The sequence below is a fragment of the Nothoprocta perdicaria genome, unplaced genomic scaffold (genome assembly GCF_003342845.1).
Source record: "Nothoprocta perdicaria isolate Ctin4 unplaced genomic scaffold, notPer1 scaffold_5, whole genome shotgun sequence".
Classification (NCBI taxonomy): Eukaryota; Metazoa; Chordata; class Aves; order Tinamiformes; family Tinamidae; genus Nothoprocta; species Nothoprocta perdicaria.
In genome coordinates this window covers 10,298,698-10,320,201 of record NW_020455754.1, presented here as the reverse complement: position 1 = coordinate 10,320,201, position 21,504 = coordinate 10,298,698, and the positions used below count along the sequence as shown (strand labels likewise).

The window sequence follows — 21,504 nt, the reverse complement described above, 5'->3', positions numbered from 1 at the left end:
TAATGTTCAAAGAGGCATTTTAAAAAGTATTTCTTCTCCTAATCTATCTTTCTATTTAGGGCATTTCCAAAGCATTTTCCAGATTGTGGGTCCTAATGAATCAGCCCTCTGGGTGCTTGTGTTTCCCAGACAAGGGAGTCTCTCAACTCCCGAGCAGCACTTGGCAGCTTGGAGCGCAACGCTGCTGCAGGCTGGTGGAAGGCAGGATTCACAGCAATTCCCTGTGACACCAGTGATTTACAGGAACAGGAAAGTGTGCCGGGCAGCTGGTGTTTGTGTTTGACTTCCCCCTGGCAGCGGCTGATATGTACCAGACCTCTTCCTGGCATGAGAACACTGTTTTCCTAGAGCATTCACTGTGCTTGCATTAGAGTGGATGTGGCCTCCAGCAGAACCAGCTGCTGGGCAGGTGATGTTTAATCTTGAGTCTGTCCAAGCCACCCCATCAGGTCTCAGAGTTTTCACTGGGGGTGACCCAGCCAAGGTCTTACTTGGGTGTCCTCTGGGCGGTCGCTGCATGGGTCCCTGCAAACGAGGGGCGCCTGCTCTTCTATTACTCATGGAACTTTTTTATATCCACAATCTGTCTGTGGGAGCCACTTTGAGAGCCTCGCTGGCTGCAGAACTGGAAGCAACTYGGTGTCAGACAGGAGGGAAGGGACCTCATTAATGCTTTTGGGGGTACTGCCAATTTCCACTTCAGACRTTTGTATCTTGTTCTAATCCTTAGCCTGAATGGAATATTTTCCTCTGTTATTAACAGAGCTAATTCCAGACAGTTGGAACCAGATCCTAGACTGAGATAAATGTAATAACTCACATCAAACTCGGAAACGTACACGGATGCAGAGCAAACTAGGATAGATTCAGGTATAGCCATTTATCTTGAGTTTGAGATTTCCTTAGAAGAAACTCTAAGGGTCTTTCCCTCCMTTTCAGTATTACTACCGAGTACCATCTAAACTTTGCAAAGCTGTTTATTTAAATGAAGAAACTGTTCTATGTGAACAGCTGCTAGAGGTCATATGGGAGCTATTGTGTTCTACTTACCTTCATTTCAGTGTTATTTGGATTGTGGTTAATGTGCTTAGAGCAGATTACTGCTTTCTGTTTACCATGTRTTCTTGATATATTCCTTCAGTTCAACATGGTTTTGAGAAACTGAGGGCTTTTTTCCTGAAATGTTCTTATCAAACATGTTTCTGAGGAGTCAGTTCAAGGAACACATCAGGTTCCTTACGTTTATGTAGCAAGCAGGCCCGTTGAATGTGTTTTTTTCCCTTGAAAATATTAGCATAACCCYGATAGATGCAATTTCTCTTGTGTTTTGGCTAGTGCAGGTGTGTCCGATAGCTCTYCCTGAGCCACTTAAAACTCCAGCTCCTCGAGGGGAGGAACAGCAGTGGATATCTGATGCATCTCCAATCACTCATGTCCCCTTCTGGCTTCTAATCCAGTTCTGAGTCCTAGTGTTGAGCAGAGCCTCCCTCCAACCCACTATTAGCAACATTTGTCATATTGCTTACTGAATTCTAGGCTCTATCCTGCCAGTCTTGTTGTCCTCTGCAAMGTCTTCCCAGCCTGCAGCTCATGCATGGCTGCTTGGGCTGGGATGTACACAGAGGTTTTGATATTGCAGCCCTCTAGGTGTTATAAGTGATGTGATTTATTAAGGACACTTGGAGAAGTGGAATAAAAATGCTTCTGTGCACAGCTGTTGCTGTCCTCACAGCAAAGTCAGCCTGGGGGAAGAGCAAGTAATCCCTTGGCTATGGAAGGGCTTGTTATATAAAAATYTTGCAGACTCCATCCACCCCACCAAGGAGAATATGTAAGCAGTTATTCACACAGCGCCARTGAGACATCTCAGCTCTCTGAGCACCTATACTTTTGATGCCCCCTGATCTCCTCAAGGGCGTCTTCATCTCTTTTGCCCTCTGCTTTCCTGTGCATCCTACACATGGTGCCCAATGGTGGAACCTCAGCAGATCTGAGTGACCACCAGTGCCTGCACTTGGCTGCCGCAGGAGAAATGAGATTGCTGGAAGAAAGCAAAGCCTGATAAATTTACCTCTTGGCACTGCAGACCTGCAGATGATTAATGTGCCTGCCTGTGCGCAGTCCTGCTCTTTCCTGAGCGTTCAGATTTATCTGACAGCAAGTGCAGAATATCCCTGGTGTCTCTGTGCCCATTCAGGTCGCTCCAGCCTGTCTTGCTGCCTCCCTTTCCTAAGCCAGGCGTTTCTTATCGTGCACATGCCATCTACAACCCACCGTGGGCAAAATCCCTGTCAGTGGAGTTTTGTCACCTGCCATGGGTGTAATTGGATGCTCCACCAGAGAGCGGAGGTGGCAGCGGCTCCACCAGCCTGCGAGCGCAGTGACCTGCGGGCCGAGAGAAGCGCTTGCTGCAGAACCTGTCAGGGGGAGAGAAAAATCCCTCTGAAGGATGGTGGTGCTTAGGAAATGCTGCAGCACAGATGATTTTTCTAATGTGCAAATACAAGTCAGGTCTTGTTCGGTTTGCCTGGGGATAGTTTGCTTTTATTGAACTGCGAGCTAAGGGTCTATAARTGTTCATTCTCCTTAAAGGGCTCTTGGAGTTGAAGAGCTCCAAGCGCAACACGCCACACCAACCTGCTTGCTGCCCTCAGATCATGTACCCTGAAGAGGGGTGAGGGAACTGCAGGTTTTCTGTCTCCAGACCCCCAAAGCCTTCCTTGACTCGTGAAATCTCCAGTCCTTCCAGTCTCCAGCATCCCCACAGCGGTGGCTGCGGGGCAAGTCCCCTGTCATTTTGYTAATCCATTCATTGCGTGAGTGTTAAACTGAGATTAACTCTTTATTCTTCCCTTTCCACCTGCATCTTTCCTTTTCCTCAAAGGCCACATCACAATTTGTACCAGGGCATCACAGAAACCACTGTGCTCTGGCTTTTGTGTTACTGCAACTGTGTTAATTTTTTATTCATTTTTGAAGCGGAGCTGTGAAAGGAATCATCTAAATCTGGAGAAACACCACCAYGAACCAGACCTGTTAGCTCCTTGGTGTTTTATTCCTTTGTTCAGTTTCTGTTTAAAAGTGTACAGTGACCACTGACAAGGTGAGACAGAACCAAAAAGCAGATACCTGAACTTGCCTGACTGCAGCCTTGGTGCTGTACAGGATTTTTTTCAGAATATTTCAGAATATTTAAGGTTGGAAGGGACCTCTACAGATCATCTAGTCCAACCTTCCTGCTCTGTGGCATCAGGGTGGCATCCAGGCGGGTTTTGAAGACCTCCAGAGTAGGAGACTCCACAACCTCCCTGGGCAGCCTGTTCCACTGCTCTGTCACCCTAACAGTAAAGAAGTTGCTCCTCACCTGGAGACGGAACTTCTTATGCTTCAGTTTGTGGCCATTACCCCTCGTCCTATCGCTGGCCACCAGTGAGAACAGCCTGTCCCCTTCCTCCCTGCATTCTCCYTTCCTGAACTTATACATATTAATCAKATCCCCTCTGAGCCGTCTCTTCTCCAGAGAAAAAAGGCCCAGCTCRCTCAGCCTCTCTTCATACGAGAGATGTTCCATTCCCTTAATCATCCTGGTTGCCCTTCTCTGGACCCTCTCCAGAAGCTCCACGTCCYTCCTATACTGGGGTGCCCAGAACTGAACACAGTACTCCAGGTGCGGCCTCACCAGAGCTGAGTAGAGGGGCACCTGGAGTACTGTGTTCAGTATATATATATATATATATAATATATATAATATATATATATATATGTATGTACAATAGGAAAGAAGCTCCTCTCCTCCCTTGTTGCTGACATTTTTAAGCCTGCCAAGGATGAAGGAGATGTGAGCGCTTGTCATTGGCCCTGTTACAAAACTTTCAATAAAAAAAATCACGTTTCTACTCTCAAAAGGCTCCAAGCACAACACAGTCAGCTGGAACTGTTGGCAGCAGGTGTGTGGTGACTCTCCAGCTACATTTGGGAGCTRCTTAAAATCTTGTTTTGTTTTTCAGCTTTGAGAAATCAAGAAAAGAACTGAACTTGTGCTTCTGCAAGGAAAATGAGAGGAAGCTCCTGGTGGAGGAGATGCCAGATTGTTTCCAAATTGAGTCTTCCTCCCTCTTCCTTTTAAGGCTCCTGAATTTGTTATAATTTGTTGTGAATTACCATATGGCAACTGTGAAGATATAAAAGGTCTTTGCTAGGCTGAGTCCATTTATCTCTTGTGAGCAAATAAGTTAATTATTGGGAAGCATTAATATACTAAGTGCATGCAAAATCTACACTGACCAGAGTCTTACTCTGCTCTGCAGCTGCTGTGGAGAGATCCAGCTGTGGCTGACGTTGACTAATGGGCTGTGGGTCAAATTTTTCCTTGGTTATGCTGACTCCCATTCCCATTGTATGTCTGACATAACTCCAGATTTCACAGGTCAAGGTAACAAGCAATTTTATCATTTTTTAAGGCAATGTTTGTGCTGTTGTACGGGAAAGGCYGGCGAGACTGCATGAAGGCTAAGTTGCACGTTTAGGCTTGCACAAGTGCTTAGGATGTGGACCATGGAGTGGTCCTGGCTGGTGCTCCTCAAGGTGATGTTGGATGCACTGAGGTCCCTTTTGCCTGTCCCCATGCAACTGTGGGCAATGGTTCCTTGGACCTTCCCATCCCTTTGCTCGTTACCTCCCCTTCTTTCTCTCCACAGGCAAGATGCCAGAAGGACTTTCAAGGGAAGGATCTGAAAGAAGCAAAGCAGCTCTTCATTAATCCATTGCAGGCAGTGATTTTTCCTCTACAGAGGACTCAACCGCCTCAGAAGTTCTAAGGTATATAGTGCTTATCATTTGATTCACTTGTCTCTTTGATAAATTAAGAAGAGAAAGCAGCCTTTGGTTTTCTGTTATCTTTGAAGCTTTATTTAGGCAATCCATCAAGAGGTATCATACCAGCTGAAACTGGAGTCTCTCTATTAGTATTGAAAGTTCATAAGATAAGCAGATTTTGATGTTTAATTTGTTGTAGTCAATGAAAAAAAAATAAATTACTGAGAGCATTTTGCAGAAAATATTTAAGCAGAGGAGGAATCATCATGCTTTGTATGCCACCTTATACCAGAACCATACTTTTTTGTATGCTGTTTGTTTTTATATCAAGTAAGATTAAGTGTTCAGTTCGTATTGTTTGCTTAGGGAATAATTTAAACATAGCTAAAGATGGAGCATCTGTCGAACATCTCTTCGGTCAGTAAACATTATGAGATATATTTTTATTAAACATATCCCCACTCCCTCCTTTTACTTTCCTGCTGCTGTGAATGGTAGACTCATTAATTATCTTCTGGAGAACACACCAGGCTTAGTTGTGCAAGAATAAATGGCTGCTTTGTTTCAGAGCTCTGCATACATATAAATGATTTGCTCTGCAAAGAAAAGAACTGGGGGATAGAGCCAAAACAGCTGGGGTCCAGGAAAACTAATGAGCACCAAACAAATGAATGCCTGAGGTACCATCTTTCAGAAGAAAGTAGAAGTGGGATGAAACTGGTGGATAATAGGTTTTCTATTAATGTCCTCAGGCCCACTGTTTCACTAGGTTCTTGTCAGTGACGTTAGTACTAAAAGAGACAACACATCCAATGTGGGAGATTGCTGCTGAAATCCAGGACTGGCAAAGGCAAACAGATGCCATGCAAGAAAATGGTGAAGATATGGAAAAAAAAATCAGTGTAATGGGGTCTATGATAATAAGAAATGCCTTTCCTTGTGTTGTAGTTAAGACCATAGCTGGCTTGAAGAGTGACAACAAAGAGTGTGAAAGGACTGTGGTGGATGGAGTCTCCTAAATGTACTGTTTCTGATTCTATTTTTTTTTTAAGAAATTATATTAATAGCTTCCATTAGAAAAATAGACTCATGAAAGCCTTATTAATCTGAAATTGGATATATGGTCTGGATTATGGAGAAGCTTTGCCTATTTTGCTTACCTTACTCCTGCTGTCCTCTGCTTGCTTGTCCAGTGTGGCCTGCAACCCATGCTTGGTTCTGCAGTGGTGAGATCCTAGGGTTAGCTAGACTTCTAGCTGATGTTATCATAAATAAATAATCAATATAATGAAAAGATGTTATGAAATGATATTTTCATGCATCGCATGATTTTGATTATTTTTAGTAATGTATATGGACCTCTCTGATTCAATTACCAGTTAATTAATTATACTGTTCATTTTATCTGTTGCAAACTGAGGTGCAAACAATGGAGATGAGGCTGGGGCTGAGCAGCCCTTGCTGGAGACCAAATATTGAACAGCAGATGCTAGAGACTCTGGTGAGAGATTGTATTTGTTTGACTCTTTTGCATTCTAGATGCTATAAATTTGGGTGCAGGGCAGACCAGACAGAAAAAGAAATGCAGCAGATGGAACGAGGGGAAGATGATTATTAGGAATCCAAGCAAGCATCCTTGTATTAGCTCCTGCCGTTTGTTTTGAAAAGTGTGGATTGAAAATGGGACAAGTGGGAGGTGGGACAGATGGAAAGGGGTCTGCCAGCAGTGTGAGCTAAGACCTAGAACAGAGATCAGCAAAAGAGTTTGGAAACTCCTCAGTTCTCTTCCAGCAYGGTCCGAGTGGAGCCAGGCCCCCTCCGTGGGGAGAGGCATTAGTTGGAGAATGTAGAGTGAAGCTGGATTCTCTTCTGTGTTTTGGTCTGGAAGGAGAATTTCAAAGGAAGCCTGAGTGGATACTAATGAGAGTCAAGGAGGAGCTGGCTGTGATGTGCTAGACTGAGAAGTGTTCACTTTGAAGTGCATAAACAGCAGTGGTGACAGAATAGGTGTTGTGAAAATCATAACTCCAGTCCATCCCTCTATGTTTCCGTGTCAAATTCTGGCCTTCAAAACTCTGCACCATCCAGCTTGCCTACAGGGCTGCAAAGTGGAGCAGCAAAGGAAATGAGAGAGCTATCAGCAAAAATATAGACCCCTCATAGGTCTACGGTCTTGGGTCTTTCTCCCAAAAAAGAGGCCAGTCCCCCGAGGGCCACCTCAGATGCTCCTCTGAACCATGAGCAGCAAGAGGAGCTATAGAAAAGCATTAAATAGGCATCATTATGTCAAATGGGTATAATGATAGCGACCTTTTAGACCAGCAAGAAATCACAAGGACAGGTCTATTCAACAAGGAGCTTACGACAGGGAACCACAGTGACAGCACACACCAAATTACATCAATTACCACCCTGCTTGTTATCACGTATTATACTGTAGATCCTATTACATGCTTCTTAACTGCAAATCTGAACCCTGCTGTGTGAGGCAGAGTACAGAAAAAGAAAGAAGAAAAGGAAAAAAAAAGTCATTCTGTGCTCCCAGGAGTTTCCGATGGAAAGGACGGAGTGTTACTATGAAAAATTGCTCTGTCAGTTCTGTATTTATGGCTGTGGAAGTGTGTGACAGATGGACAACATGTTCCTGAGAGTTCAGAGCTTAGTAGCAAGAAAAACTATATATACAAAATAGAAATGACCATTAGTTGACTAAATTACAGTGAGAACTCTGAGAGATGCAGCAGTTTCAATTTGTTGCGGAGGAGAAATTCTTTTTTGTGGTCTAGAAAGCTTGGAGGAGATTTCATTTGAGCTTAGATTTTAGTAGATTGCAAAGCTTAGACTCTTCTAACCTAACTAGCCAGATACTATGAGGCTCAATAATATGTGACTTTCATTTGAACCCTGACAAACTTGACAATCACTTTTGTTTTGAGATGATGTTCCAATGCAGAAGTCAAACTTCAGCTGGTGAATAACCCCAGAAAAGAGAAGGATTCAGGAAAAGCTTTTAAACAAATCCTGGAGGTGTCTATGACAAAATGGAAGTCTAAAATTAAAAAAAGGGCAGAAATCAGAAGGAAATCAGTGGGGAAGAAACTGTTGTGAGACCAATAACTACCAGATTTACCAGCAGGTGGCACTTGGAGATTCCCCTAAATCGGAAAGAGGGAGAGGCCCATTGGAGGCACTTCACTACAGGTAATGTAGCCAATGGTCCTGCTGCTGTATTTGGGCAAAGAGTTGAGAATGTGAAGGAAACTGGCCAGAGGGGAAATAAACTGAATTGAGGATAAACGAGAGGTTTGTTTTCAGCCCTTGTTAGGAGACAGCTTGAAGACATATAGTCAGTGTTAAGAAAATWGTTTGGTTCAGCCGGCAGGGAGCATCAACTGCTAGATGTCAATACTGACATCCTTGATGCCACGAAATTGAATTCTCATCTTTCCCTTGACATGAAGGGACAACTGCTATCAGAAGCTGGCTTGCAGCTACAAAAGGATGCATTGCACATCTGAGATGCCCTTAACTATCCAAAATTACTCTGTAAAGTACAAAAGTACCCTGAGCAAGGAAGTTTCTGTGAAACTTGTCTGCTGCGGTAAACAGACTTTGACCACTCTTTGTAAAGAGGAAAGTGTAAGGTACAAATCTCAACAAATTTCAGGGTATGAACCTTGGACTCCACCATTTATACAATAAAATAGGTATTATATTCAAACTCTGAGTGGTATGCAAGCTGTTGGTGCAAATTTGATCGGAGCTGTAAAGGACCGTGATGAGAAATTCATGCCAGCTCTATATAGTCCAAAGAAACTATCTGCTTGGGAGATGCAAACTCAGGCCAGGCTGGAACCCACTGCATAGCTCAGTCACAGGACAATTGCTCTGAGTTCCCTCAGTTTAGTCTGGGTCAATTGATTTTATTTTAGATATTTTAGAGAATGGTCCTTTTTCTACAGAATGTGCCCCTTTATTGGCTTTCCATAAAGTCCTCATCAACAGCAGAGGTTTCCTCCTTTGTTTTATTAAGTTTCACATCAGAAGTGAAGTCTCTTCTCTCAACTGGCAGATTAACGAATTTAGTTTGTGAAAAATATTGTCCAGCAGGGTTAATTCATTCCACTTAGATGGAATTAACTTTGCTATGCCAATTATTAATTTTCATGAATTTCAAAATGTGTTTTATGCTGATAAAGCTTCTTAAAGCATTTYCTCTAAAACTGTATTAAAGAAAGTGGTACTTACATAAGTCCCCTGGAATACCTAATGTACCATGGCTTCAACTATAAATACCTACCAGTTCATTATTTTCACCAAATTTCCATAGTAGGTAGATATTGATTCTCTAACCAGTTACAAGAGGAAAAGTCACTTGGATGGTTGCATGCATTCTGAATAAGCTTGCAAAGCAATTTGCTGCTTTCATTCTGACTAGTTGGACTATTATCTTCCTGCTTTCTTTTTCCTCTTGGTGAGTCTTCAATTTTAGGAACTTTTATKTTTGATGCTAATTTGCTGGCTGAGATAGATGCTTGACTGACAGGGCTGGCTCATGACACCCTCGCTCAGAGGGGTCTCACTCTGACCTCCCTCAGAGCTTTTCATTACAGGGAAGAACATTTAYTTTTTTTWWWAAAAAAAAAGGAGCTGATGCTTCTTAGACGAATATCTTGCCCCTTGAGCTTGGATGCAGAGGATCCATGAAGGTGTTTGGAGGGCCAATTTGCCCTTGCTATCCCTGTCTCTGACTGTTCCTTACAATGCTGGAAGCCCCTCAGTGAAGAAATGCTGGTTGAGTCATTGCAGTGCCCCAAATAGTGCAAGGTAGCACTTAAATATCCTGCCTTCTAATTGCTTCCTTGCTACCTTCTTTAATGGACTTAATAAAGGAAGCAACTGAAGAACTGTTGGTCTGGAATATTTCAAGCACCTGGGAGCAAATGTGCTGTTCTCTGTTGTTGATGAAGCACTTGCCAACTAAAGGACATCTTGCATGCTGCACTGGTGACATGCAGTCAGCTCTGGGCCAGTTCTGTTTGCTGCTCTGCTTTTTGCTGTCATTTTTCGTACAGGGTTAATTTTCAAGGTCTTATATTCCATTCAGTATACAAAATTACCTTTCTCTGACAAAAACAAACAAGCAAAACCCTCCAAAATCCACAGCACACTGCTAATGGTCGTCTCAGCTCAGTCATTGTTTAGAAGACATAACTTGGATGCACATATGCACATTCCAGTTAATCCTGAAGTTTGAGGGTGGAATGTTTTCCTTATTTCTGGGTATCAAAATTGAGTTTGCTGATTAAGACAAAAAAAGTCTATTGAGAAGTTTGAGATTAAAAAAAAAAATCATTCTATGACAAATTTAACAACAGTATAAGACTTTGGATGACAGGAAAGACATTGCTACCTGCTGATATTGCAGAAGTCTGAAAATTAAAAGGAGTTGAAAAGCTCCTTCTACGATTTGAACCTTAGAAGACAAGAAGAAGAAAAAATAATACATGTAATTTTGTTGCTAAAAATAATACGGTGGGTAGGAGGTGAGGGAAGATGACTCTCCTACCTTCAAATGGAAGTATGTCTAAAGACCAATCTGGAATATCTCAAACCGCAGGCAGAGCAGATGTTGCTGAGTTGCAGCTTTTTGCACTACTTTCCACAGCAACCTTTTCATTCCTGGGTGAAATAGTTTTTGTGTTGCTGGAATTGATCCAGTTGGGGGAATGAGGTTAGGATGGACTGGGAAAAATTAATTTCAGTGGAGAACAGGAGTTAGTGTCAATGCTTGTGGCACTTAGACTTCATATGCTAGACAATTTGCACTATTACCTTGGTGTAGACAAGCCCTAAGGATCAGACCTTGGTTATCTGAACCAGGCAGCTCCAGACTAAACTAATACTTCTGCTATTTTCATCCAGACTGCTTCTGCAGGTGAAGCACATTAAGCAAGCACCAGAATATGGCCTTAAGGAACAGATCAGATCAGCTCCAGGTGCTCAGTGAAATCCTGGGAAATTGTTTAGTTGTATGAAACTTTGCCAGAGGAGACTGGAATAGCAGCATTTGCTCATGATAGATGAACCCTAATTTATTTCCACTGCAAGAGRTTTTGGAGTCCTGTTTACCCTATAAATAATTAAATTGTAATTCCATTAAATACCATTATTCTGTAGGCAAAAAACAGATTGCTTTCTTCTTTAATTATGCCAGAGAATCAGTAGCACATCTTCAAGTCTAACRGTATGATTTATTTTTTATAGTATATCTGTATTTCTCAGTATAATTTCATAAGGAGAAAGATAATTCATTGCTCAATTCTTGATCCTGGCATGACTAACATCTTCAATGGCCTGTCAGAGCCGAGGAGAGCTCTTGTGACTGGAAGGTGACATAAAGCACCCTGCTAAGGGACAGCTTGTAGCATTTTGTGGAATGTGTCCTCGAGGCATTTCCTTCCAGGAGCACCTTCTCCAGCTTAGGAGGGAAGAAATACTCTTTTCTAGATGAGTTACAGATAAAAAGTGATCGAAATCTTACTCCAAAAATGCTCATATGGAGCAGGAGAGGAGAAAGCCCTTGTTTCCCTGGAGAAGACACCAGCAGCTCTCTGAGGATTTGGTGTGAAGTCCCAGAACATGAGTGGGTGTGCATGGGATTTGGCGTTGCAAATGCAGTGAGTGAGTTCCTATCCAAACCTTTACCTCGAATCTTTATAACGTCAGACATTAATCAGAACAAGCCAGCAAACAGAYGACTTCTTGTTTCTGACTTCATCATCTGCTCTATATCTCTTAACAGAGGGCATGGGGACAAATTAAAAATAGGGACTATTGCTGACAGATACCGTGGCATGTGCAGTGGCCGTCCCTGCGATTTCCCAGAACGGGCTGTCATTTGTATTCTCGCTGTGCTGCTAATGTATACGGCTTCATTACTAAGTGGCTGACCTTTACTGAGCAGATTGTCAGAAGCAAAAGGTTTCAGCTTGACGATTGCTGGCTCTGGAAAGGCTACGTAGCCACTTGCTGCATTCCTGAGTGAAAGGCAAGCTGCAAATGCATCCTGCAGAAATCCTGCTTCTTATTCTGAAGGCATGTGCCAGGGTGCTTGCAAACTTTCCTCTCTTGATGCTTGAGACTGACAAGGAGTGGCTGGTTCTGTTGGATGCACAACTATTAATGCATTGGCTGGCTCTTTGGTTTCCCTTGCAAAGGATGCTCTTGGGATTTGTTTGAGGAGATTAATTTTTAATGGGAATTTGGCATTTGATGCCACCATATTAATTTCCAGAATAATATATTGTGAWAAGCCTGCATGAGTTTTATAATAATTATTCCACCAAAGGCCTTTCCTATCCCTTAATAACTATGGTAGTCGGATGCAACTTCTGAACAGTGAACAAACAGTATTTGATGTTGTGTGGCAGTAGGAACTTAACAAGCAAGCTGGTCTTAGCCTGTAGGGATATGTCAGCCAGCGAAGGGCTGATTGATGTCTCAAATTCARGCTTGATCTCCTAACAAGCAAAAATATTCACCTTGAATCCAGGAGATGTTTAAAATAAACTTTCTTAAAAGTCTATTTATTAAAGTCTGCTTTCAAGAATTCACATGATTCTCAGATGATCAAAAAACCTTCGCAAGGAAAGCGAGGAGAGTTATTGGTACTAAGAGAAGTGAACCAAAATGYCTGTAAAGAAGGAAAACAAAAAAGAAAAAAAAATTCTCCTATACTAGAGAATCCAAAAAGGTTTAGGTTGGAGGATCATATTTAGTTATTGTCCATAGAGAAGATATGAGGTCATGCTGTAGCAAGCATGCCCAGTTATCAGGGAAGGACTTTCATGAGTTTCAATGATGTRTTCCCTACAATTAACTACTGCAAAGATGAACATTATAAGGCCTTAGCTTTTGCCTGTGGGAGATTACCTTAATTGCTGAGCTGTTTGGCTTAATAAATATATTCCTTGCTGTAGCAGTGCTGCAGGTGAGACAGGCCTGCAGGAGAGCAGAGTGCAGGAGTTTTGGTTCAGCAGGTCCCATCATTGCCAACCTAGCCTAGAAAATACTGGGTTGCAGAAGAACAGTGGCTTAACCTTAACTACAGATGTGTTGCCATAATTACGGATATTGTTTATTTGCAGAGCCAAGTCTGTCTGGTGACTTGTTTTCTCTAGTTGAATTAATGAAAGAACCCAGCAGCCCTGTTGACTGAGCGGATCAGCAGTCAGTTAAGTGCATCCTGTTGGCAGAAGGTAATTTTAATGCTAGGCCAGTGGTCTCTCACTAATTAAAAAACACATTTATTATTTGTTTTTTGGGATTCTTTCCAAGAAGGAAAATACAGTTCCGAAAGGTTTTTGGAGCAGATTGGCTTCAGCAGCCTCRTGCTGCACTTTAGACCAACAAAAGAAAGAATGAGGAGGGGAGAGGAAGAAAAGGATGAGGAGGAACAAAAAGTACCAAAAGCCTCAGATTAATCTCAACACTAGAAGACAAATAAATCAACGTCAGGGATTAGAGAAAGAAATGACAGAGAGAAAAAGGAACAGAACAAACCTGAAAAAGGCAAAACCTGATGGGTTGGGAGGGAGAATATCAGTGAGTTGAGTAATCGGTGGACAAAGAAGTAGAGACAAAGCAGGACGAGATGGTCTGGAGATGCCATTAGTGGAGAATATTTGCCAGGAGCGGCACTGGTAGTCTGGATCCTGTTTCAAGGTGGAGATGGTGGGATGAGGGAAAGGCTGAGAGACCAGTTCTGCTTGGATTGCCAAGTGGCCGAGGTCACGTACATGCTGGCTAGCACATGCACAGCCCGGCCCAGCGGCAGCCAGTGCTGCTGCTGTCCAGCTGTGTTTGTTCAAAGGACAGATATCTGGTAAACACATCTTTCCTCCGGGAGCGCACGAGAAACTCCCTGGTACTTCCATGGTGAGTAGAGCCAGAGTACAGCAGCTGTCAATGAGTCATCCTCGATGTTCAAGCGAGCCAGGGACTTCAGGCAAGTGCTTTGAAACCTGAAGCATCCATGCTTGTCTCTGTCTCTGAACTCCTCCTCTAGCAGTTTCTTCTCCACTAAGGAATGAGGAATTACAAAGCCCCATGAGTGTTTTTCCAGCCATCTGAACTGTTGCTGAGGGGTGTAGGGAGAGATAGCAGGTCCCAGCTTCTACATTCCTTGGTCCATCAGTGTGTCTCCAAGTCCTTAGGCTACTCCTGCACAAGGTGATGCTTTCAGAAGGTTTTTCTTTTTTGTTATATCTCCCCTTTCTTCCCTTCTTCCTTTTTTTTTTCCAATGAGGAGAGAAAGAAGCAGAAGGTGTGGGGTGCTGGCAGTGACAGTGTCTGATCTGATGTTCCTTGGTGGTTCCAGTGGTAGTCTAGCAAGCCACTGCTCTACCTGCTCTTATCACTATCTCCAAACCGAAGGTTCATCAACACCACACTGACGCATGAGTTTCTCCAAGCTGGGCATGGCTGAGCTTGCTGAGATAAGTTTGGTGTTGGGTGTGTTTGCTCTCAGCAGACCTCATGTTCTTCCTTACACTGCAGGAGATGCAGCCTGCCTTTGGCCGTAGTTTCTGATTTAAGTTTTGCTCCTAGCAGAAAAAAAGATCCACTTCTCTTTCATTGGAGGTGCCAGGCAGGAGGTCTGAGGATGGTGTAAGGAAAATGTATTGTTTCTGAAGAAAGGAGAAAAAAAAATAAAAGGAACACAGTAAAATCTCAGAATTTCTTACTGCTTSATGCTACACCTACAGGACTCAGAGGAAAATCTACCAGGGACTTCCACAGGTGAGATGCTGAGGTAGGTGCTTAGATATGATATTGTCCAGCCATTGCCCACTGCTTTGTGTGACTCTCTGGGAACAGCTAGGAGCTGCTGGCTAAAATGGCAGGATATTTCACACCTTCCAATGTTCCTCTGCTCATTTGCAACTTTGAGTGCAATCTTTTCTTTCTTTTCCTTTTTTTTTTCTCCTCCCTTTTTAAGTCAAACTTGTTCTATGTTACGCGACATGACTTGTGTAGACTAGTGACTATTCTTACATTAGAGCATTTGATTGAATGCGCTGTTCATGTTTTCCTCCCTCCTTTAATTAGTTCACAACAGGGAAATCAAAAATCCCCTTTTGGAACAACGGTAGTGCCTATTTCTAAAAGACAGGTACAGAAAGGCACCCAGCACCTCCCACGTGCTTCTGTGCCCTCATTAGAAGGGGCAGCAGGATGAGGCCCTACGTTGGCATGAGTTACCAAGGAAACGAGCCTCTTCTATAGAAATCGAGCATCTGTTTCTATTAGCAACAGCAGCCTGTGCCTGCCTGCAAGTTGAGTGCGTGTGCATGCAAGCTCCTCGTTATGGGGCTGTGCTTGCAATCAGTGCCTTTGGTGACCTGGCATGGCTGTGCCCTGTGGGGTGGGAAAGGACTTGCCAATGGAGAGAAAATCACTGATCTGAGCCCTTGTCCACAGTGCAGACAGACCATTCAAGGTAAAGGCAAAGCTCTCACTGCAGAGTAATTGCCAAGGAGTTTTGAAAATGTGACTCTGTTTTGCCAGGAGGAATGTGGTTGCACATTTCAAGGAGACTTTTAAAATTGCCTTCAGAAAATGAGTTGCAGTCAGGCGGAAGAGTGGTGTATGGATAAACTCGTGTGATGAGCATCTAAAGTGAGGCCCAGACTACATGGGCACATTTAATTAAAGCAGTGAACATTTTGTTCTGGTGGAAAAATTTGTTTGTATCTATAAAGCATCAGTGTATTTTTGTTGAAGAAAACAAACTCATGTAAGTCAGAGGATGCATGAGGCAAAAATACCTTGAGGTTTTTTTCAAGATCTGGTTTTTCAGTACATGTAAGTGTTACTCCTACAAAGTGGAACTATCATTTTTGCAATAATGATAATAATCTTGCAATATTTTCTGCAACTAGTTTTTTCTGACTCAAACGCTTTGCACTAGAATGATTAAAACTTATCAGGTTGTGGTGTTTGGTAGCTTGTAGCTAGTCTTAAAGCCTGAGCCAAGCTTATCAGCTTGCTCAGCTAAGTAGATTAACATTTTTGAATCTTCGAAGCTGTCAGTCCCTTGTGGAGAATTTATCCTAGGCAATTTTGGATACATCTGGATGATTCTTCTGGCTCACATTGCTTGCTTACTACAAGAGTCATTAGGCATGAAAGGTTTTCCATTGTTTGTGTGTTTTTTAATTTATTTTCTTTCTTTTCCCCCTTTTTTTTTAGGAATAACTTCTTTAAAGAACTTCCTAGATTTCTCCAGGTAAGTCTCTTGGGGAGAAGTGCATTTTACCTAGAGGAGTATCTTTTAGATACTAGTAGAAGATCTAGTAGATTTAATAGAAGAGTAGGATGAGTGGTAGCTAGACTTTTACCTTATCTTCTTGAAAAACATCTAAATTCTTTAAATTGTTGTGGCCACTGCAAATGATGGATTCATTATTTGATACTTGGTACAAAATTTGTAAAGAAAACAACTGACTTATCTATTCCTGACTTGTCTATTTTTAAAGAAGTCCTGGCTGTATCCACTGGCAAGCTAAGCTACTTCAATTTTAGTGAGAATTATATGAGATAAAAACAAGTATCATTTCTGCTTGGATAGTAAAGCTGAGGAATGAGGCACTTGCTAATAGCCCTCTTCTAAGATTCATTAAAAGACAACAACAGGGCAAGCACCCTCAGTGGCTCCAGCCCACTTACCTGGGAAGGTCTAAACTGTTTTAAAAAGACAGCTTTGGGGGAACCAGCCTGAGTTCTTGGTTTGATGCTGCAATAWATCTTGGTTTAGGGCACTGCAGGGTGTGCAACACTGATCTAATACAAACTCACTCTGCTGCCTAAGAAATTTTGGGTTGAATAGCTTTTTCTCATGGGGTACCATCTCTCCTCTTCCAGCTGCTATCAAGCCAGTGTAAATGGTGGGTAATATGGCAGAAATTCAATTATATGCTTACCCCTGCTTTGGCTGTAATTTGTGCTGCTGTATTAGGGGAAGACAAAGCTTCATCATTAATGGTTGTGAAACTAGTCTGAGCTCTACAGAGCTGCAGAAAGGACCAAGGAGGAGAGGAGACCCTAAGTTGGTGAAGGGACTGCTCAAGTCACCAACCCCAAGTTGCTCAAGGGGCTTTGGGGCTTAAGCTACACTGAGAAACCGGGGAGGTGGGTGGTGGACCTGGTCCCCATTCAAGTAGAGTAGTTATTTCTGAATAAAGACTTTCCATCTAGTATTTATTGCCCTTAGAGAGGAGCTATAATGAGCAGCTATGTAGCAAGAGTTGCTCAGCATTACTGAACACTGAATTACTGGTGAAGCAAAGCCCTTTCCCAAACCCAAGCGCAGCAGGTACGGTGGGAAAGGGTGGAAGGTGCAGAAGTGACATGAACTGGGCCAAGGGGCTGTTTGGCCCCTGCCTGGGAGTGCTTCTGTTTATAAATTCAGCATCCACTTCCCAGGAACACCTTTTTGATCTTGACTTACGACATCCTCTTTCTGAGAACACCCCAGCCTCTGAGCTTCTCCACCAGACAATAGAAGGAAAACAAGCACAATAGGTGCATGTGCTAAACACTTTAATGAGCACTTCCACACCATTCTCCAGTATTTCCCCACATCCCCATGAGTCAATAAGCACCTCATGCAGCTTTCTAGATAGCGTATCTTAAACTGATACAGCTAAGGACCAGCCCAAACATTAGCCTTCATTATTGAATACCTAATAGAGACATGAGCTGAGTTTGTTCCATTGTATTCTCTCTATATTTTTGCTGGTACTGCCTCTTCCTGTGTAAGTCTTCTACCATAAGCTCATGCCCATCTACATGTACTTAAAACATTTCAGATACAGTTATGCAAAAGAGTAATGTGGCCAATTTTGCCCAAATGTGAGCCTGTGGGCTCATCTGCACATGCACACCCTATTTATCTGCACCTGCATGCAGAGAAAGGCCTTTGAGTGCATTGCCCCGTGGCTCTCGARGATGTGCAGCTCTCAGTTGTCTCCAGTTGCTTGTGAATAGCGAGATAATGACAGCACACAAATCTCCAGTGATTATGTTTGGGTTTTCATTGTCCTCCATCATAATCTCCTTGTCCAGCAGCCTTTGTCTTCTTGTTCTGGGATGCACAGAGCATTCAGTAAGAAAYGGCATAAGTTCTGCATCAAAAATAACAATTGCTTGGAACTATCTTACGTGCTGGAGACAACAGGGCTTTTGAATTAGAACTGATATTATGAATCATATCTTTCATGTCCAGCTTTCTTTCAAATATTTAGTTCAGATAGACTTTATGTTATTCCCCAAGTCACCCAGCCTTCTCTTCTAGGCCACTCTCCTTAGGAATAATATTTATGATATATGTAAATGGCAAGTTATCCGGTTTCAGAGAATTTATTTTTTTTTTAATGTTGTTTATATACTTTGGGGAATGTGTAACAGGATGTGGAACAAGGCATGTGGATCACAAAGCCTCACAAAGAATAGAGAGATGAGAGTAAGAAGACTTAAGCCCCATTCTTTTAAACATTAGTGAATAGAGAATGTGCTATTTTGGGATGAAATTCTGGCTCCATGGTCAATGAGGAAAATCCATTGAGGCTATTATAACAATGTAGGGTAAACTTTGAGGTGCACTTTGGTGATATACTTTACATGTTTTCAAAGTGTGTGATTTCAAATATAATTCACTGTGAGAATTCAGAATTAAGGCTTGTAGGGATTTTTTTAAAAAACACAATAGCTTTTCAAAAGATTTATAAAATGGGAAATGCACAAATATGTGCAATATTTTTACTGGAAAAGTTGATGGACTATAAAAAGCAGATTACTTGGAGCATGGGAAACTAGGATGGAGTAATGGTCATCTTTCTCCCATTGTTGGGAAGGCCTTAGTGTGACTTTTTCTCCCCTCTAGGCTTGGTTTCTGACTCAGATGAACCTGCTACAACCAGTTTCATTGCAGGAGGGACCTGAACCTGGACCTCTYGGTCTACAACCATTCTATTAAAATCAGAACTATTTCCAGTTCCTGGCTCTGGGCTCCTCACCTCAGCAATGTCCTGTCTCCTYCTGCTTTGAGTATTGATTTGCTTGCAAAGGAAATCCAAAGCTCCCACCCAAGTGGAAGCTAAGACTGCATTATTCAGCTCTCCAGCAAGTTCTGTGAGGTATCTTGTCCACTTCTAAGTCCTGTCCTGCAGACTCATGGCTTGCCTCTCCTGTTTGTTATACAGGCAGCTTTCTTTCCTTTCTGTGTGGAAAAGAAAGTAAAAAAAATGGGAGAAACATTTTTAGAAAGTTCGTGACTTCATCCCTCTGCCAATTCAGACTTCTCTGAATCTGTTTAAAGGCCAGAAAATGCTACCAGATTTGGAGAGTTACCCAATGCCCTTTATAGCTTTAATCTGGCTGCTTTTCCCTGTTGTTTGTACAATAATCTCCAAATTGTAGCTTGGTTGGCAGCTCAGCATCTCTTTGAAACACTGGCAGCTTCCCCTGTATCATTAATATTTTATTTATGTAGTATTTCATTTTGCCTCAGTCTCCATGCCAACAGCTCCTACCAGAAGCAATATATATATAACAGAATAATCTAGATCTTCAATGATATGAGTTTTGTTTTGTTTTTCTTTTATAACATCACTTAAGTTTATTTTCTCCTTTGTTTTCTTTGTTTCACAGTGTCGTAGAGCCAAGGCTGGATATATCTTCTTCTGACTCTGTACCGGAGCTACAGCAGCATTCAAAAGGGACAACTCTTCATGCAGCAGGAATTCARGTTCAACATTCCCGACATGCAGGGATATAGAGGATAACCTCCCATTAAAAGAGTTGGGAACTCCTGCCCTCCACAGGGTCAGGATCACTTCTTTCCATTTTGCCTTCACAAAGGCAAAGGATCTTCCAGGTCAATCTGCTAATAACTCCTATGGCCGCATGAGCCAACCGTTGTGTTTTGCAGGGCTTAGTGACCCACTAATATAAGCCCAAGTCCATGGAGAGACTTGGTACTGGRAAAGCAAAGGAGGGGAATTTCCTTTACATGTTCTGCTCTTCAGGGAAAGGGAGTGCTTGGTTTTTTTTTTTTTTTCCTCCTAATTTTCTTTTTTTTTTTATAAGGAATGGTAATTCTAGGAAAAGACAAGCTTAGGGGTATAATGCCCATTTCTCAGATCATTTACAAACCCTTGCTTATAGTATTACACTATTACTGCTATACCATCATTACTGGTTTCCCATGCAAGTGTAATCCACATAGTTATTTAATTATACTTGCAGTATCAGCCCTATTCATTTACTTCTGATTCTTTCATTAAGAACACACAGTGGGAAAGAAACTGGTGTGTCCTCCTGGTACCTGTAATCTGTGTTGAAGGAAGACTCATCTGTGTCAGCAAGTCAAATCTATTATTTCTCTTGCTACGTGTTTTCAGTTATGTTCTTCTATATTTCTATATGAAATATAATAGGTGATGGCTTTGCTTATTTTTCTCCACTAGCCATTCCTTCACAGACCAAATTTCAAGCAGCAACTTTTTGGCATGGCAATCTGCTGAAAGATCTGCAGAAGTGTTTTGCAGTCTCTGCTGTGAAATCTGTCAATTTAAAAGCTTCCATTCTGGCCCCAGCAGTGATGATTTTTGATGCCCTGTTAGAATGCACTGCTATATTTGCTCTGACAGGTATTGGCGAAATAAATGAAAGCTGAAATCCTCYGTGCTGGTGGGAGGGCACCAGATGACTCACTGGCTTTGAGGGTGCGAGCAGCCGTCCTTTACTCATGTCCTGTGTTGCTTTAATGGGCGGTTTGCAGCAGTGGGATCGTGGCTGTATTTTGTAGCTTTGTTCTATTATTAACTATTAAAGGAGCATTCGGCTGCAGACAGCTTTGTGTTAAAACTGCCAGTTCCTGTATTTATTGGCACCACCTGGGGATTAAAACAGATGCTGCCACTCTGCAAAGTTATCCTCAAAGCAGGGGAGATGTAATGAACGCTTGATCAAAGCATCGTCCTGTTCGTCCCATTGTGCTGTAAATTATAGGCAGAAATGTTTTCTAAACAGGAAGCCTTGCTTCTGACGCGGAGGGGAAATGAGCAGCGCGGAGGCTTCGCTCCGTAGGGCAGGAGCAGGCTGGGGCAGGCAAAGCCCTTCCCTGGAGCCGTTTGGAGACGATTGGGAGTCACGACAGCCTCTTCCAAGAAGAGGAGGCTGCTAGGCATGGTTTTTGCCTCTCCAGAGACCAGTGGAGGCCTCTTTGCCCAGTGGGAGCATATTTATCTTGAGCAGAGCWTGGTGCTCTCTCCTGTGGAGGAAAGCAAAGGAGAGCTTTGTAACTAGGAGTCTCAGACCTATGTTGGTGKCATCCTGAGCTTATCCTGTACAGGTGCCTGTCTCTTCACATAGATAAATTACTGGTAAGTGTAATTCTGCTGACCAGATGATGGCCAGTGCAGGCCACGTTACAGTCGGCCACACAACAATTATGAATAAAGCACATTCTTCCAAACCACTTTATGAAACAAATCATCCAGATGGCTGTAAGTGAAGACCTAGTCATTAGGCTGAGTAAAGCATATTTGAAGTGCATAAACTAAGAAACATATATAAATGTGCTAAATTATGCATAATGCAACTGAAAGCAATACACACCCA

General features: G+C 42.5%; 1 long non-coding RNA gene across 1 annotated transcript; it reads left to right on the top strand.

The window, feature by feature from the left end:
• Positions 1 to 16,069: 16,069 nt before the first annotated feature.
• On the top strand, positions 16,070 to 19,775 carry LOC112954436. Its single transcript, XR_003250702.1, has 3 exons — positions 16,070 to 16,108; positions 18,764 to 19,016; positions 19,531 to 19,775. It is a non-coding gene; the product is annotated as an uncharacterized LOC112954436 (long non-coding RNA).
• The last annotated feature ends 1,729 nt before the right edge of the window (positions 19,776 to 21,504 follow it).